At 48.3% G+C, this 12,975-nt stretch overlaps 1 protein-coding gene and 1 pseudogene across 2 annotated transcripts in view; both read right to left on the minus strand.

Moving 5' to 3' along the window:
- LOC103346830 (transport and Golgi organization protein 1 homolog) overlaps positions 1–12,975 on the minus strand; it is a 129,610-nt gene that overhangs the window by 55,469 nt on the left and 61,166 nt on the right. The window lies entirely within an intron of this gene.
- LOC100351068 (nucleolar MIF4G domain-containing protein 1-like) lies at positions 1,321–12,885 on the minus strand (annotated as a pseudogene).

A 12,975-nucleotide genomic window follows, 5' to 3' on the forward strand; every position in this document is an offset into this window, starting at 1 on the left:
CCCTCTTAGTAGTTTTTTTGTCTGCTCTACTTAATATGACTGGTTTAATTCTGTAATTATCACACAGTTATTCTTAAGTGTTGAAAATTAACTGAAATGTGATCCCTGTTAAACATAAGAGTGGGAATAAGAGAGGGAAGAGATGTATAATTTGGGACATGCTCAAGCTGACTTGCCCCAAATGGTAGAGTTAGAAACATACCATGGGATTCCAATTCAATCCCATCAAGCTGGCATGTACCAATGCCATCTCACTATTCCAAGTGATCAATTTCAGTTCACAATTGATCATAATGAAAGGACTAAGAGTCAAAGGGAGCACATAAACAAGTCTAGTACCTGCTAACACTAACCGATAGAATAAATAAAGGGGAGAGTGATCCAACATGGGAAGCGAGATACTCAGCAGACTCATAGAATGGCGGATGTCCTAAACAGCACTCTGGCCTCAGAATCAGCCCTAAAGGCATTCGGATCTGGCTGAAAAGCCCATGAGAGTATTTCAGGCATGGAAAGCCAAGACACTCTGGCAAAAAGATCTCTGTGAGTGAGATCCCAGTGGAAAGAACAGGTCTTCAAAGAAGGAGGTACCTTTCTCTGAAGGGAGGAGAGAACCTCCACTTTGACTATGACTTTGTCTAAACAAGATAAGAGTCGGAGAACCCAGAGGGCTTTCATAGCCTTGGAAACTCATGACTGGAGCATAGGGAGATTACTGATGGCATAGACAGGGGTGTCAATTTGTAAAGTCAACAACAGGAGTCACTGTGCACTTACTCCTCATGTAGGATCTCTGTCCTTAATGTGCTGTACATTGAGACTTAATGCTATAATGAGTACTCAAACAATATATTTCACTTTGTTTTTCTACGGGGGTGCAAACTGTTGAAATCTTTACTTAATGCATGCTAAACTGATCTTCTGTAAAAAAAAAAAAAGAAATTATCAATTCCCAACTTGACTCTCATTGGGATTAAACATGGCAATAGTTCTGATCTGATTTCATCATCATTAAAAAAAATCATCTATTATTTTTCACTTTATGTTTCTGTGTGGGAGCAAACTGTTGAAATCCTTACTTAATGTATACTAAGCTGATCTTCTGTATATTAAGATAATCGAAAATGAATCTTGATGTGAATGGAAGGGGAGAGGGAGTGGGAAAGGGGAGGGTTGTGGGTGGGAGGGACGGTATGGGGGGGAAGCCATTGTAATCCATAAGTCGTACTTTGGAAATTTATATTCATTAAATAAAAGTTAAAAAAAAAGAAATTCAAGAACTCCACAAACTTACATATATATATATATATATATACACACACACACACACACACCAAATATTAATTGTCTAAGCATTTGCTATTTTTCCAATGTAGGTATTATAGTGACGAATTTAAAAAACATATATATATATATAGTTTAAACATACATATTTAAAAGCAATAGGAGTTCCACTTTTCAGTCAAGATGTATTTTCATTTATAGTAAGTACTACCATCAGGTGGTAACCCATATTTTGTTAAAAACTACACACACTGAAACAGGTGTTCAGTCTAGTGGTGAAGACACCTGCATCCCATGTTGATGGCCTGGATTTGATTCCCAGCTGACTCTAGCTTACTGCCAATGCAGTCCCTGGGTGGCAGCATTGCTGACTCAAGTGCATGGTCCCTAATACCTATGGGAATACCAAGGGAAACCTTCCTGATTCCTAGCTTCAGCCCGGCCAGTCCTAGTTGTTGTATTTGGGCAGTGAAAAAGCAAATGGAGCTCTCTCCTCTTTCCCTCTCAATAGTTTTTTAAAAAGATTTATTTTATTTATTTCAAAGACAGAGTTACAGAGAGGTAGAGATGGAGAGAGAGGATCCTCTCAATAGTTTTTAAACTACAGACTTATGAGTAACTTGCCATGTAATGAACCAAAACACAGGTAATGAATTAAGTCACAAATATATTCTGTAGCACAAACATTTTTATTTTAAACTTTTATTTGAAAGGCAAACACACACAACAATCTTCCATCCATTGGTTCACCTCCCAAATGCTCCCAACAGCCAGGCCTGGGCCAGGCCAGCCGGTAGCCAGGAACCCAACTCGGTCCCTCTGACCCATATGGGTGACAGGAACCCTACCTGAGCCACCACTGCTGTCTCCCAGGGTCTGCACCAGCAGAAGGCTGCAGTCAGGATCTGGAGCTGGGACTGGAACCCAGCCAATGACAGGGGGTGCAGGTAATCTAAGTAGTATCTTAACAGCTATGCCAAACATCCATCCTTTTATTTATTTATTTATTTATTTATTTATTTATTTATTTTTGACAGGCAGAGTTAGACAGTGAGAGATAGAGAGAGAGACAGACAGAGAGAAAGGTCTTCCTTCCGTTGGTTCACCCCACAAATGGACGTTAAGCCCGGTGCCATGCCAATCTGAAGCCAGGAGCCAGGCACTTCCTCCTGGTCTCCCATGTGGGTGCAGGGCCCAAGCACTTGGGCCATCCTCCACTGCCTTCCCGGGCCACAGCAGAGAGCTGGACTGGAAGAGGAGCAACTGGGACAGAATCTGGTGCCCCAACTGGAACTAGAACCTGGCCTGCTGGCACCACAGGTGGAGGATTAGCCTGGTGAGCCGTGGCACCACCGCCATCCTTTTATTTTAATAAAGGACAATATAAGAAAACTGAGACTGTTTATAGGAGTGTATCTTTTGCAGAAAAGTGAGTGTGAACTCATCTGTACCTCAAACAAGGTTTACTATTTGTGTATCCTGCTGTGTTACATATATTTGAGTAGAACTGATCTGTCGTACCTCAGTAACCACCCAACAAAAACATTTTTTGTTAAACAGCTCCTCAATGAAGTGAAGATTTCACTTTTCATTCAGACCCACTGGGTTTTAATTTGATCTTAGGTCAAATGAAGTTTTTCTGAATGTGAAAGGCCATTAGTTCTTATTATTTTTGCAGTTATTCTTAGCACTAACAATTTTTTGCATTGCTTGCTCATTTCAAAGTTTATTGCATTAAGTCAGGGACAGATAATTATGACTTTACACTGTGATTTCTAAACACAAGCTGCTATTGTGCCACATCAAGGAAATATTTGGAAATGTGACAAAAGGGATGTTTGGCACAGGGAGCCACATTTTCAGAGCCTGAGACCATCTGGCCCAGGTGACTGTTCTGGACGGTGCTCAGAAGGGTGCATGGGTTTCTGACACACAAGTTCTAAAATACTATTCTACACTCACATCTTGGACATTTTTTTCAACAAGTGAAGGTAAGGTTTAAATCAAGTCTATGGCATTTGAGAGGCAGAAGCTAAATTTTACCTGAGAAAACAATAAACACTTGTGTATCTGTGGTAGATGCTGGGTATCCAGACATCTCTACTTCCTCACAAAATCAGTTTTATATATTTAGTAAGTGCATATGTGTTTGTCTCTCTCACTAAGTGCTAACTTCTTGCAAGCAGTAATTATGTCTTCTTCATGTGTAAAACCAAAAAACAGCAGATAAGCTTCACCCATTGAAATGTCCAATCTGTTTGGTGACTTCAGAGTTGTTTAAGAAACTACATGTGCAATGCAGAATTGATGAGTAGATGTGATATATAAAAATTATAAAGATTGGGGCTGGTGCTATGACACAGCAGGTCAAAACCCCAGCCTGAAGTGCTGTATCCCACACTGGCACTGGCTCAAGACCCAGCCATTCCACCTCCAATACAGCTCTCCACTCTGGTCTGGGAAAGCAGCACAAGGTGGCCTAAGTCCTTAGGCCCCCCGCACCCATGCAGGAGACTCAAAGGAAGCTCCTGGCTCTTGGCCTTGGACCAGAGCAGCTCCAGCCATTGCATCCAACCGGGGGGTGAACCATCAGATGGAAAGCCTCTCCCTCTCCCTCTGTGTGTGTGTGTGTATGTGTGTGTGTGTCTCCTCCCTCTGTGCAACTCTTTCAAATAGATAAATAAATCTTCAAAAAATTATAAAGAATATTCTCCATTATGTCAAAACCTTACATGAGTGATGATAAAAAACATATCATATTGTGCATAAGATGGTACACAAGGGGCTTTCATCAACAGAGTTTTCCAAAATCTGACTGCATTCTGATTATTAAAATGATCAAATTGCATTTAATTCATGGTTTCTTTTTTAAAAAAGATTTTATTTATTTACTTGTGAGAGTTACAGGCAGTGAGAGGAAGAGACAGAGACTCACTCCCCAAATGGCCACAATGACTGGAGCTGTGCCAATTTGAAGCCAGGAGCCAGAAGCCTCCTCCCAACCCCCTACGTGGGCACAAGGGCCCAAGTACCTGGGCCATCCTCTACTGTTTTTCCATGCCACAGCAGAGAGCTGGACTGGAAGAGGAGCAGCTGTTACCAGAACCAGCACCCATGTGGGATGCCAGCACCGCAGGCAGAGGATTAACCTACTACACCAAAGCGCCAGCCCCAATTCATGGTTTCTGAACTTTTGATCAATACAAAATATAAAAACATCAATTTATGATGACTGCACCCTCTGGTGGCCTATTTCACCTATTTTTTAAAAACCTCTGCAATATATTCCAGCCTCACTGCTTACAGAATACTCTATCCAGTGCGCCTGCTCCTCCCTCCTTCATCTTCCACCCCATATATGTGTGTGTATATAACACAAATATGCAGTTGTTTGAAAACACAAGCACAATATAACCTTGGATTAAAAAACTGCCCCAAGATATGTGCCCTATAAATATAACAGGGCAGGTATCTGGTACAGTGGTTAAGTCCCGACTTCGGATGCCTGTATCCCATACTAGAGTCCAGCTAGTGTGTATCTTGGGAGGCAGCAGATGATGGCTCAAGTGCTTGGGTCCCTGACATCCACACAGGAGACCCAAATTGAGTTCTGGGGTCCTTGACATCCCCAGAAGAGACTTGAATTAAATTCTGGGTTTATGGCTTTGGCCTGGCCCAGCCCTGGCCACTGCAGGCACCTGAGAAGTGAACCAGTGGATAGAAGATCTGTTTCTGCCGTTCAAACAAAATGAAAATAAATAAATAAAAACTACAACAGACGATGATGTAACTTATGGAGCTCTCTGGGCTCACAAAGGACATTTCATAGTCAAAGCATACCCTCCACTCCTTTCCTCTGACTACATTCGCAGGGAAGCTTTTCCCTGCAGAGACATGGTTGCAAGATCAGCTCTCTCTCACAGCAGGTTAGCTTCCTCAACACTTGTGTGGCCTGTTCATTCTTTAGTCAGAAGTGGCTGATGAAACACTTCAAGTCTTCTCGCAACATCTCCAGCTTTGGGTTGTCAGATACTCTTGCCAAAATTAAGTCAAGGTCTTCAGCTTCTATTTCCATTAATGAAATATTCAACATTTTTATCAAAAAGTGAACTCTGGGTTTGTCCAATTCACTGAATTCAACTACCTTTAAAATGGAAAGTGGGAGCGATTTTGTCTTCAACAAGTGGGCCACCAGGTGAGCCAAACTGGATAAATTAATGGCTGGCAGATTTTTTTCTAAGTCCTGAAACTTGTCCCAAATGCTGAACTAGAAAGTCATCTGAAACCTCCTTTCATATTCACAAAATTTGCTGGCCAAGAATGCATAGAAAGGATTATAAGTTTTTTCTTGAAGGCAGCAATCCAAAAGCACATGGACCATTTCTCCTGCTGATCCTTCAGTCCAAGCTTTAGAAGCTCTTCAAAAGCATCCAAAAATCCTCACTGGTCATTACTGTACAGAATATGTTTCTCCTGATGTCAGTGTTCATCCTCTGTTTTCAGGCAAGTTCTAGTATCTTTGAGCTAACCATCCCCAGAAGCTCATTCTGTGGGTGGGAATGATGACTGCTGTTAATCATTGGGGCCCCACTCCTTGCACACCCCACAATCCACCAGCAACCTGTCTGCTTGGCATTCAAGACACTGACCCAGGATATGTGAAGTTGAGTCTCTGTACCTGAGCCAGCGTACCAGAGCTCTCTGTCGTTTCCTGTTTCTCCACTGGCTCGAGATCATAGGCTGGAATTTTGCAAATGTCATTGTTCTTCAGGGCCAACATGGTTTCTAGCATAAACCGAACCCTGTTCTGGTCCTGAAACTTGCCACATGCTCCACTGGCTTTGGTTTGCACTTCAGCAATCAGCTCCTTCAGTGACAAGGCACCATCTTTTCTCAATGAAAAGCCCACGTTTTTCAGCATTAAGAGTATCAGTTCAATATCTTTTTCTGTGAAATTTCCAGCTAGTTTTTTAAAAATGTCAAAGATGAGTAGAGACTGCACCACGCAGAAGTTGTACAAATGGGCCATAATGGTAAACAGGTTATCACATTCTTTCCCTTCACTTCCATTTTTGTACACGTCATTGAACTTCCCCACCACAGCCTCCAGAAAGTGAGCACCAACCTCAATTCCAACAGTGTGGTGAAGAGCGCTGACCAAGAGAACGTGCTCCAACACAGTCTGCTAGGCATAGCTGCGGCAGTGACACAGCACCCATGAGGGCGGCAGCCAGGGTGTCACTCGTGTCCTTCCATGTCCGGCTCCTCCAGCTGTCCACTTACGGATGCCTGTTTGGTTCACTCAACCCGCGGTGAGGCATAAATACACACTGTTAATTAGACCTTCACATGTTTCATCAGCCTTTCTAGTTCCTCCTTCTTCTGGACATCTACTTGTTCCCTCAGCTCGCCTCCCATGGGATGGGATGTACTTTTCGGCACTTTCATAGAGACTCTGGTCCTCTGTATCACCATCCTCTGAAGAGCTGTCACTCTTGCCTTCGTCTTCTGCGAAGGGGACTCTCTTTCTCTCCCTTCGCAGAAGACGAAGGGGACTCTCTTTCTCCCCCTTCCCTCCCGAGTCTCCCTTTCTGCTTCTTCCTCTTCCTGTTGCACACCCTCATGCTCGCTCTGCGATCCCTCACCTGCTTCCTGAGCTTTCTCTTCCTCTTCCACATCTTCCCGCTCGTCCTTACTTTCCTCCTTGGAGTCACTCTCTAGATCCCTCTCGGGGGTGTCTCCGCAGCGTCCTCCACCTCCTCCCCCCCTCACTGCTTTCGTACAAGCTGCTGCTTTTCCCAGACTCCAGGGCTCCCAGAATATAGTCCAACCCATCGCGTGCAAAGCTAAGCGGCACGGAGCTGCCCTCGCCTTTCCTTTTCCGCTTGCTCAAGCCAAGGCAGCGCGCCCCCTTTCGGATCTCGCGGTCCTCCTCCTCCTCTTTGGCCGAGAGAAGTGCCCGTTTTCGTGTAGCGGTGTTGGTGGCCGCTGAGGGTCTGGTCTGCGCAGAGGGAGACTTGGCCGGGGGTCAGGGGGTCTTGGCCGTGGGTGGTGGCGGGTGCCTGGCTGACGACGGGTCCTTACAGGCGGCACGGCGGGCGCTGTCCTCCTCCTCCCCTGATCAAGGGACTCCAGGGCTCTGGGTGCTGCCTGCCATCCTCTGCAGGCGGCGGGCTTTCCTCAAGCGTCCTTTCTCCTTTCTCAGCTCCTTGTGGCTTTTCTCACCGCTGGGGCGGGAGCCCACCCAGGCACCGCGGCCCTTGCAGCCACTGGGAGCCTTACCTGGCTTTCCTATTCAACTGGGCCATGCGCCCCCCGCCCCCGCCCCGAATGTGTTTTCAAAACGTGATGCCCTTCTTGAAAACGTGTTTAGATTTGTAGTTGTATCATGCTATGATAAACAATCGCGGTGTATATATTGATAAGGAGTATATTTAATCAAAAATTTTACTTGAATGCTGAATGACACAGTAAATGATGCATGAGAATGAATGACCGTATAAACACCCTATGTTATACACTAACCACAACAGGGAAAAATATTTAAAACAAACCACCCTTTGACTTGGTTAGCATTTTCAAAAATAATACACCAATACATTACACCTTTGAAGAATTGACATTTATGGGGCTGGCACTGTGACATAGCAGGTAAAGCCGCCACTTTCATGCCAGCATCCCATATGGACCCTGGTTCGAGTCCCAGCTGCTGTACTTCCAATCCAGCTCTCTGCTATGACCTGGGAAAGCAGTGGAAGATGGCCCAAGTCCTTAGGTCCCTGCACCCATGTGGGAGACATGGAAGAGGCTTCTGGTTCCTGGCTTCAGATCGGCACAATTCTGGTTGTTGAGGCCATCTGTGGAAATGAACCAGTGCATGGAAGACCTCACTCTCTCTCTCTGCCTCTGCCTCTCTGTATCTCTTCCTTTCAGATAAATAAATACATCTTAAAAATTGACATTTGTATCTTATAGGATTATTTGAGTTATAAAGACTTTTTATCCAAACATATATCCAAATGTATTCTTTCTGCAGCATTCTGTATCATTGTCATGGCAGAACAGGATGTACTAAATTTAGAACAATCAAGAACTTATTTAATTAAAAACATTTAAAAATATTTGGGTAGCATTTGCTCTGTTGAGGAATTTATATAGTAGTATTGATTGCACATAAATGTGAAGAAACCAATATTAAGTCATGCCATTATTAAAAAATAAAGAGGGGCCGGCGCTATGGCTCTTGGTTATTCCTCCACATAAGGCACTGGGTTCTAGTGCCGGTTGCTCCTCTTCCAGTCCAGCTCTCTGCTGTGGCCCAGAAAGGCAGTGGAGGATGGCCCAAGTGCTTGGGCCCTGCACTCACATGGGAGACTGAGAGGGAACACCTGGCTCCTGGCTTTGGATCGGCATAGTTCTGGCTGTAACGGCCATTTGGGGGGAAGACCTTTCTCTCTGTCTCTCTCTCTCTCACTGTCTATAACTACATGTCAAATTAAAAGAATAGAGTGATCTCTTTCTCTCTTCCCTCTCTGTTGCTTTCTCCCTTTGAAACAAATAAAATAAATTTTAAAGAGAATTCAGGCAGGTACGTTTAACAAAAATTACACAAGTGGCTTGCTTTAAGGGAAGTCCTGCCTCCCTCATCCCCAAAGAGCAACAGGAGACAGTGGTCAAAAGACTTGCAGGGAAGCTGTCTCGGTGGAGGGCTGCCCACTAGGAGGTCTCTGCACAGCTCCCAGGAGCTCTCAGGCAGTCCCAGAGGAAGCATCATCCAACAGGAGATACTTGGCTAGGCACTGAGAGCCGCACAAGAACTTGGGTGCTCTAGGAGCACTGAGTCCCTGACCACAGCTTCTGTGGAAAACGCCTGCCCCAACCCTGCCCAGAGTCTGGCTTGGGAGAGCAGCTTCCCCTAGCAAAGGCCTTGTGACTGCCAGTGCTCAGGCCTGGAGGAGCCTACATTGGATGCTGACCTGCAGCCGGACTTCCCCAAAACAAGTTTCTTTTGTTATTGACAAGAGCTATAAGCTATAATTTATTTTTATCCATAATGTAAACATATTCAAAACTAAAGTAACAAAACTTCATGTTAATATTAAATGATACTTTTTCTGATAGCTTGAAATAATTTATCAACCACCCAAAACATCTGGCTTTGATAGATTGTTTGCTTACTGTTCTTATTGTTGAAACAAATTTTCTACCTTATAAATGTCAAATTCATGAGGAGAATCCGGAAACTCACTTCCTCAGCTTTCTTTTCAGTTGTTCTGTAAGCATCTCACCTAGAACTCAACGCAATCCTTAAAACCCTTCAATCTTTACTTCTGTCACTACGTGCAATTTAGATACATTCCAAAATTAACTCAAGGGTCAGGTAACTTTAGAAACACAGCTGTAAATGCACTGTTCATTGGACAAGAAAGTAAGAAAATGTCTAAAGACAAAAAGGAGCAGTTGAAAAGCTGAGCAGGGAGAGATAGAGTTAGAGGTAGAAATAGAGAGAGAGAGGGAGAAGGAGGCGGGGGAGAGAGAGATTTTCAAACCAGCTTTAGATCTTTGGATTATCACTGATCCTAAATAAACTTGCATCATCAGCCTCTCTCTCCATGAGCCGGAAGATCCTGCATCTGAACCGGGGCTGCAAAGCCTATGACCATGGCCAAGACCAAGAAGAAGGCGGAGGGCAGTGTTCACGGAGGAAGACTTCCAGAGGTTCCAGCAGGAATACTTCAGCAGCTAGGCTCCCTGGGAGCCCCGGGGGACTAGGCCACAGGCCCAGCCTCCTCCAGCTGCCCTCCTCTGCTGGCTCCAGCACCCTGCTGTGCGAGCCCTGCACCGCTTGACCAGGAGGTGGCGATGGAGGGCCAACCTGGTCTGGGAAGCCCTGGACCTGGAGCGCAGGGAGGGTGGAGTGGAGCTGGTGAGGTGGAAGCCCTGGGAAGGATTTGTACGTGGAATGGAGTGGACGTCTGCAAGTTAAGGATGTTCACTCAGCATCTGCATCTGCTGCAAAGGACGTTTCTGTTTTGTTTGCTTTGGCTGGGAGGTGCCCCTGGGCTGTTTGCTGTGGAGAGAGGCCAGTTACTGGCAGCCACAGCTCCTGTACTAGGAAGATGGGACTGGGGTGGGCTTCCAGGTTTTGATAAACATGGGCCCAGGAGCTGTGTGTGTGCTGCTGCCTCCCGTCTGGCACCAGGGTCCTCTGTACCCCATGGCACTGGGCAGTGCTCAGCTCCAGGTCAGGAGTCCTGCAGTGCCTGCCGAACCCCAGAAGTGCCTCCTGCCCTGGGAGTGGCAGCCACAGTGGAGAAGGTGGCCCTAGAGGCAAAGATTGCCCCACAGCTGCTGGGCCTTGTCCCCAGAAGCAGGTGCCACCCCCAGCCTCCTAGGGACCCAGGCTCTGCTGTGGTCACCCACAGGTTCCAACCAGTGCCCTGCACCCAAGGGCTGGGCCGCAACCCATGTCCTCCTTAGCCCAGAGTGCTGGCTTCTGCTAGGGGGCATCCATGAGTCCTGAGGCTGGGTCGGGTGGGGAGAGGCACAGCCCTCCAGCACCGGCCAGGATGGGCTCCACAGTGCTGGAGTAGAGGCTGCCTGTGTGAGAGAGGGTTCCCCACCACAGCCGCCTCCACTGCTCTGCTCTGGTCTCTGGCCAGCTTTCCATCCCATGAGCAGGACAGAGGGGCCCCAAGCTGCCCAGGGCCAAGCTACCCAGGAGGTCAGGGCCAGCTGGAGAGGAGGAAGAGAAGGGAGGCACTGGAGCGAGGAGCCAGGATCTCAGTCAGTGTCTCCCACAGAGTGGAAGGACCCAAGTATTTGAGCCATCACCTGTGGTTCACCTAGCAAGAAGCTGGGTGCAGCGGGGCTGGGGCTCCAGCCCGGGTGCCTCAGTACAAGGTGGGGGCACCCCAAATGGCATCAGCAGATGCCCACCACTTGCTAACTAGCTCAGCAAGAGGTCGGCTCAGCCACTTGCTCAAGGGCATTTGCATCACAGAAGAACAGGCTGACTGAGGACACACTTGTGGCCATGGCACTTGCTGTACCCAGGCACCTCTCATGCCAGGAGGAGGCAAGCAGGGGTCCTAGCCTTGTCCTGCTCCTGAGGTCTGCAGCCGTCTCCCCTCCTAATGACACCAAGTAGTGCCAGGGGCAGGGGGCTGCGTGCCCATGTCCCTCTGCAGCCAAGGTCACCGCTGGGCTTCTGCCCCACAGGTCAGGGGTGAACAGTTCCCGTGGATGATTCTGGTCCAGTGACCAGGAGGCTGCTGCAGGCCTGTGGGGGGGGTGTGTGCTGGTCAACAAGGGGACGCTATTCTGTCACACTCAAGCCAGGGCTGAAAGGACAGAACAGGAAGAGCCCCCGCATTGACCAAGACCTGTGTAGATGTGAAAGTGCCAGAGGCTGACATGTCTGGGCCCAGACTCTGAGGAATCCACAGTGCAACCAAAAGGGTCCCAGGCAGACTTCCTGTTCCACTTCCGGTAGGGCTGCTTCTGCTTGCACCACCTGAGGACCTGGCCAAGAGCAGTGGGCCAGGAGTGGGATGGGACTGCCCCACGGGACCCCAGCAGGGCGGGCTGCAGGCTCACCCTGGCAGTACACCAGCCCTGCTAGGGCCAGGCTGCTTGAACCCAGGTCTGCCACCTCTTCCAGTGTCTGCCCTCACCTCCCTGGGGTCTTTCTGGGGTGGGTGCTTGCCCTGGACTCCACATCCATCCAGTGCCCACCACCCTGTCCACCTTGGTGTCTGACACTCCTCCAGATGTCCCCAGCATGGGGGCTCCCTGGCTGCCAGCCACCCCTCCTAGTATAGCCCAGCCCAGGGCCAGGTGCACCCCAGCATCCCCCACCTTGCCCACCATCTCACGCTGTCTCAGTGCCCAGCACAGCAGGGACAGTCGTGGGGGACAGAAAAGGCCATTTTCTGCCCTCAGCCACCTGCAACCTAGTCCCAGACACCAAGAGAAGATGCTGAGCTGGGACCCTTTGGCCACTCCCAAGGACCCAGTAGAAGCCTGGCCCCCAGTCATATGGTGAGTCACCTCTGTGGGGTGCCACCCTGGCCAATTGTGTCCAAGGACAGGCAGGGGCTGCAAGTGGCCACACACCAGCCTCCCCGGGCCCCTTGCTCTGTGCTGGGCACTCAGGCACCTGCCTCTGTCTCTGCTGAGCTCGGCCTCTGTCCAGGCCACATCCACTCCAAAGTCCAGGTCTGCTCGGGATGCCTGGGGAACAGCAAGTGCCAAGGCCCTGAGGTAGGAATGAGCTGAGCAGAGAGGTCAGAGGGGCTGTGTGGAGCAGGGCACAGGCCCACAGGGTACAGGAGCAGGGGGAGGGGTGCAGCCAGTGTGGGTGCCCCCTCCCTGGCACATTCCCCAGCTCCCAAATGACAGCTTGACCACTGAGGGGCATTGGCCCTGTGGCCAGGTGTGGCCCTGGCCCAGGTGGCTGGGTCACCTCTGGGGCTGCTGCCCCTGTCCCCTCCTCTCAGCTCTCAGCACCCTCTGCCTGGCACCATCCTTATCCCTCAGGCTCAGCCAGGTACCCCTTGGGCAAAGCAGGCTCGGTATTGGGATCTTGGCAATGGTAGATCACTTCTTACCTTGAAAAAAACCAGCAGTCACAAAACCAAAATGAGGCACAGAGCAAGGACTAGAAACAGCAGGAATTGGGGCGAGGGG

This window comes from Oryctolagus cuniculus, chromosome 19 (genome assembly GCF_964237555.1).
Source record: "Oryctolagus cuniculus chromosome 19, mOryCun1.1, whole genome shotgun sequence".
NCBI classification, from domain to species: domain Eukaryota; kingdom Metazoa; phylum Chordata; class Mammalia; order Lagomorpha; family Leporidae; genus Oryctolagus; species Oryctolagus cuniculus.